Here is a 6,773-nt window from a genome sequence, read left to right on the forward strand (position 1 = left end):
ATCATTGATGGAAGACCCATTGGGTAAACCGACAAATTGCCATGACGCGCCAGCTCCAACCCCTATCCAACCAACAGTAGAGAAACATGAAGAAAAAAAGGAAAAATTAACTCTCTAATGATCATGAGTCCAGAGGAGAGCCTATCATAGTGCCAAATACCACCGACGAGGCAAGTGACGGAGTCCATCCTAAAATATTGGCAGAAATGGGAAAGGATGGTAAGGGTCAAGATGATCTGTGGAAGCAAATCCGAGAGGCCAACGAGGCTAATAGGATGAATGACCACATGAATAGCACGAGAAAAGAAAAGAACGCGATCTTACCTCCTATTGAAGAATTTGAGGCAAGATCACAAATGAACTTTGAGAGACATTCACAAGGGGGAGACCAAGGATCTATTAGTTCGGGGCACAGCCAACCAGACTCTTTGAGAACTTTGCCCTCTTACCTAGGAGAATATGAAGCTAAGTCAGAAGTGAGAGCACTCCCATCTCAAAGACTTTCTTCTAACAAGGTGATGGATTCACAAGGATTGATTGAGCTCTTATCCACGCCGGTGGCATGCACAATCACGTTAGCAGAACTCCTAAGGTTAAGGCCAAACATGTGGACCACAGTAGGAAAATTCCTAGAAAAATTTCGAGTGAAAGACCCCACCTTGAAGCTACAAGAAGGAATCAGGGAGTTGGACAGGCCTAACCTAAACACTAGCCCGGTACCATTGAATAAGGTTGGAGAATATTGTGAGGGAGAAGACGGAAACACGACGCTACCGGTAGAATTCCAAGGAGTAGTTTCCAAAGCTATTCTTGACAGTGGAGCGGGAGTTGCTATCGCCACCAAGGAAATCTGGAAAAAATAGGGAAAACGAGCTGTGAGGGCTACCAGGATGAAGCTGCAGTTGGCAGATGGGTTCATGGAGAAGCCTCTCGGACTCTTGGAAAAAGTAATTGTCACTTCGTGCGGGATCGAGTACGAGCATACATTTGCAATAGTCGATTTTGACAAAAAGAACAATTATGAGATAATCTTGGGACGACCATTCATGCGACAACTGAAGATGGTCCAAGATTGGGGATATGACCAAATATACCTCAGACATGGCGAGACGACAACTAAAATACACCTGAAAGACCATAGTTACAAAGATGTAAACCAAACACCAGTGGAAGAGTTTGATTCGGCTACAATAGCAGGATCAGAACTACCAGCATGGTTAGGGCAACCAAAAGAGCTATGGATGTGCGGAGCTTCACATTGTGGAAGCTTAAGAAAAGAGGAATGTGTCATAAAATCTAATATCTAACCAACCCAAATGATTTTCTCATATTAAATTGATCACTTAATGTGGGAGAATAAACGGGAACAAGTGTTAAGATATAGATATGTGCTTATAGATCTATCTCAACACGGGGCCAATGGTAAAGGGGCCCAAAAGGGAGATGGTCTATCAAAGAGCAAGTTTAACCAATGGAGCATAAGACCTTAGGGTTAGCTTCATTGAAGACCTCCAATAAATGTGTGTAAAAGTCCTTTGACCTTAGGTAAGCTAGGGCTGAGCTTGAGGTGGGAACCCGGCCCAAGCTCGAGGTGCTTGTCCTGCCTGAGGTGCTTGTCGTGCTTGAGGTGTTTGTCATGCTTGAGGTGCTTGATTAATATGCTTGCGGTGCTTGACTGGCTCCATGCTTGAGGTGCTTGACTTGCTGCATGATTAAGGTACTTGAGGTGCCTTGAGAAGCTTGCCTGAGATGCTTGTGGGAACACCCCCTAGTTCAAGTGCTTTGTCATGCTTGGTGAGTAAGGTGATTGATCACCTAAAGTCAAAATCATTCCTACAAGAGGGGGGGCAAGCCCTTTTCCTAGGGGCTAGAGAGAGAACACCCACTCACACACACAAGGGAAGCCCCAACTTGAAGAGGCAGCAAGGACACATATCAGGCCCCTACCCATGTTACCTTCATGTGTTGCTTGAAGCCTATTGGCTAAGCTTCAAAGGGGTCCAATGATAAAGTACATGAATTATCTAATTGTTTTAGCATTTATCTAGCCCTCTCTCTCAAAAAGGAAAGGGGGACACTTGTCTCAAGGCTACCCCTACTGCTTGTAATGCCTCCTGCTCATGATTGGCTAGGCCTGGGAGGGTCCAATGAGCTTTAAGCATGAGCTACAAGGGGGGTTCGACCCAAGCTATCTAGGGGCGTGCTTGAGGGGTATACTCACCCACACACACTCACAATCACTCTCATTGTGTGCTATGCAAAGTGCAAGATCTCCCTCTCCAAGCAAGTAGAGGTTGAGAGCCTACACCAACACTCTTGGCTATGGAGTGCAAATCCAACCAAGAGCCATGCTTCAATGCTTGAGCTTGTCATCTCCTTCTTCTTCATTACTATGCTATTATGTATGCTAGCAACAAGCGTATGATAAGTGAGGAACTAGTTCTTTCTCCTATGAAATGTTTCTTCTTCCTCTTCCCTACCCTCATTCCCTGCTAGCTCTCTCCACCTTTGAAGGTGTTTGAGGTATTGGGACTGAGGCTTGGGACAATTAAAGCTTTCTTCAAGTTCATGTTATGCTATGATTGTGATGCATGAAGCTTTCCATCTTCATTGCATCACCTAGGTCACAAGGAACACAAAGAATGTATTGTAACAAGTCTCTCTTAATGGGAGAAATCATAATACAAATGCCTATTGGAGGGGGGACCGGCTCCACATAAATCCAGTCCTCAACTGTTGTCATGTTCTCTAAATTCTCTCTCTTGCAAAAGTATTGTTCATGCCAAGTTAACTAATTGCTATGATTATGTTGCTATCTTCAATTATGTCTACCCGCTATGCTCACAAAGTTATTTCTCGAAAGTATTCTCATTAATTTCCGCTATTCTCAAGTTGAATAGGCTAATTCCATTACATTGGTATCGGAGCATTTGGTTTCTCTTTTCTTGCTTAAGAAGAGAGGTCCTTAAGTAGCCTATAAATGGTTGATGTTGTTAATTATAATAGGGTAAGTGGAACTGGGATCTAATATCGGTTTTGTTAAGCCCACTATGTGGGGGATGGTGCACACCTCGGGAGCTTTGGACTTAATAATGAAGTCTTTTTAGACTTGCCTACGGCTTTACCATTATTGAGCCATAAGAAGTCCGAAAGGAGCTAGCCCTTGGCAACTCTGCTATGTTAGACCTACTCCTCTACTCTCTATAATTAACCACTTTGAGCCGTGGGTGTAGATACTTAAGAGCCAATTTTCAAAGGCTAAGAGGAGTGGCAACTAAGGTTTTGAATTGCCAAAGCATACACTAAGTACATACATAAAATTTTGTTAACATGGCTGACAATAATCAAGAGAGTAGAATGAACATTGATAGCTTTGATTTTGCACATGAAGGTGCTAATGATGATGCTCCCATGTTTGTGAATTATCTTGTGACTAGGTTGCAACAAGCTATGGGCAACCCTACCTTGCAAGCCGAAGTTACTCAACAACTTCGTGCCTATGGAATTTCCCTTCCTCTCCAAGAAGAGAGAGAGCTTAGGAGGCCTCTTGAAGAGACCCCCAAAAGAAGACTCTCTCCCATTCGAGAGGAGGAATCCAAAGAGAAAGAAAGCAATGAAAGTCTAAGTTCTTCTGAAGATGTGGCTCCACGAAGAAGGCGGTTTAGACGATCGCCTACTCATCCCAAGACGAAAAGAGAAACCCATAGTCCTTCTCCTCATCACTCTGAAAGGCAAGAGAGGAAATAAAGGAAGAAAAGGGCTAGGAAGAGGTCACCCTCTTCTCCTTCTTCTTCACCTTCCTCCTCTTCCGATGAAAGTTATGGCTATTCTCCTAGAGAATACAAGAGGGGAGGACATCGCAAATCATTTCCTGCATGGTGGAGGTCACAAAAGCTAAAGAAGTTCAAGGAGGGAGGAAAGAGTATCTCTTTTCTCACCTACAATGGCACCTTTGGTGCTACCGACAAAGTCTTGGCCTTCATCCAGCAATTTGACGCGGCCTTTGGGGACGAGGGCTTCACAGAGTCCTCCAAGATACGTCATGTAGCTATGCACTTCCAAAAATCAGCTCGTCAATGGAGAAGCCCCAAAGACCATAAGTGTTTCAAGTGTGGAGAGCAAGGACATGGCTATCGTTCTTGCCCCAAGAAGAATACTCGCAATGAGACTCCTAGAGCTTCCAGCATCGAAGCTCCAAAAGAGGATGCTCATTGCAAAGGATCATCACTCTCCTATGCTTGGGGAAAGGTAAGAGAGCATGATGCCTTCATCTTGTTTGACCCTGGCTCTACTCTTAAATTCATATCAATAGAGTTGGCCACCAAGTTGGGAATTCAAGCTTTTGAGATGGGAGATATAGTAGTCGTTGATGCAGCTTTCAAGGGACAACAAGCCTCCGTTACTCCCTTGATTGGGAAGTTGAGGCTTCATTTCCAAAGCTATGTCGACAAAGAAGACTTCTTCATCTCTCCTCTCCAACATCAGGATTTTATCCTAGGGGCACCATGGTTTGATTGCATGGCTGCCAACATGAAGTTCCCTGAAAGGAGAATTTACTTCACTTACAGGGGAAAGAACATGTATATAGATGCTAGTGAGCGTGGTCGCACTATTCCACTTGTAAATCCTCTTTCTTTTGATAAGTCAATGAAGAGCTCAGTTTCTGCGTACATGATTTTTGTCAAAGAGTCTCCAAAAGATACTAATGTTTCATCAAATGCAAATGATAGGAATCAAGAAGAGTTAGACTTGTCTAATTTTCTAAAAGGATTCCAAGATGTGTTCATCGATGATATCCCTATGGACTTACCTCCAAAACGAGGGGATGATGACCATCGTATTGAGCTCCTTCTTGGAAGCTCACCACCTAACAAGCCTCCTTATTGAGTCTCACAAGCTCAACAAGAGGAGATCATGAGGCAAGTACAAGAGCTGGTAGACAAAGGGATGGTGAGGCCTAGTTCCTCTCCCTTTTGTTCTCCAGTCCTTTTAGTGCAAAAGAAAGATGGTACATACCGTATGTGTGTGGACTATCGAGCACTAAACCATATCACTATCAAAAACAGATTTCCCGTACCTCGGGTAGAAGATCTGTTTGATAAGCTACAAGGCTCTACCTACTTCAGTAGGATTGACCTTAAGAGTGGCTATCATCAAATAAGGATAGTGGATGAAGATATCTTAAAGACCGCGTTTCGCACAACGTTTGGTCTTTATGAATATCTAGTCATGCCTTTTGGCTTGAATAATGCACCAGCTACGTTCAATCGTTTGATGGAGAAAATTTTTAGACCATACCGAAAATTCACTGGAGTGTTCTTTGATGATATCATCATCTACTCCAAGTCTTTGGAGGAACATAAGTAGCATCTCCAAGTGATTTTTCAAGCATTGAGGGAGAACAAGCTTTATCTCAACCAAAAGAAAAGTGAATTCTTCCTTCAAGAGATTCAATACTTAGGTCATATTATCTCTAAAGATGGTATCCAAATGGATCCATCAAAGTTAGAGGTAATAAAAGCATGGCCTAACCCAAGAAATCTACATGAGCTAAGAAGCTTTATTGGTATGTGTGCATACTATAGACGCTTCATAGCAAAATTCTCTCAAGTAGCAGGACCACTACACGACTTAACTAAGAAGAACGTTAAGTTTGTATGGACTGCTAAGGAGCAAAATGCTTTTGAAAAACTCAAAGAGAATCTTACTTCCCAACCAGTCCTTGTGCTTCCGGATCTCTCAAAGCCATTTGAGGTCCAATGTGATGCAAAATGCTTTTGAAAAACTCAAAGAGAAGCTTACTTCCCAACCAGTCCTCGTGCTTCCGGATCTCTCAAAGCCATTTGAGGTCCAATGTGATGCTTGTGGTGATTGCCTTGGAGCTGTTTTGCTTCAAGAAGGGCATGCCATAGCATATGAGATCCGAAGGCTCAATGGTGATGAACGAGTCTTGGGCATTTATGAGAAAGAGCTTTTAGTTGTTCTACATGCCCTAGACACATGGAAGCACTACCTATTGGGGATTCCATTTATCCTACGAACCGACCACCAAAGTCTCAAGTATTTCATGACGCAAACCAAGCTTTTCGACAAACAAATGAGGTCGGCAAATTTTCTTTCGCAATTTAATTTCCATATTGCTCACATAGCTGGTAAGCACAATCAAGTTGCCGGTGCACTTTCACGATGACCAAAAGTTAATGCGGTGTCTATAGCTACTCACAATGATCTATCCTCTATGATAGATGAGTATTCTACTGACCCTGACTTTAGAGACATAATGTCAGCCCTTGCTTTGGGGAAGAAAGAGGAACCATTCACCTTGCAGGATGGTTATCTTCTCCACGGCAATAGGCTATGTGTTACTCATTCCCTTCGTGAGAAGGTTATGTATGAATCCCATGCTCCTCCATATGCAGGGCATAGAGGTATTCAACCTACTCTCCGAGGAGTAGAGACGTATTTCTATTGGCCTACCATGAAAGTGGACCTACAAGAGTATGTTTCAAAATGTGTAGTATGCCAAAAGACCAAGTATGATAGAGGGAAGCAACCTGGATTACTCCAGCCATTGCCTATTCCAAATTCACCATGGGAGAGTATATCCATGGATTTCATCTTTGGATTGTCCAAGTCTATCCATGGGAATACAGGAATATGGACAATATTTGATAGGTTTAGCAAGCAAGCACATTTCATTCCTGTCAAAAAGACTATTAAGGCACATCAAATGGAAACTCTCTTCATATCTCAGATTTTCAAGCACCATGGAT

Source organism: Adiantum capillus-veneris, chromosome 13 (assembly GCF_014529385.1).
Source record: "Adiantum capillus-veneris isolate H3 chromosome 13, ASM1452938v2, whole genome shotgun sequence".
NCBI lineage: Eukaryota > Viridiplantae > Streptophyta > Polypodiopsida > Polypodiales > Pteridaceae > Adiantum > Adiantum capillus-veneris.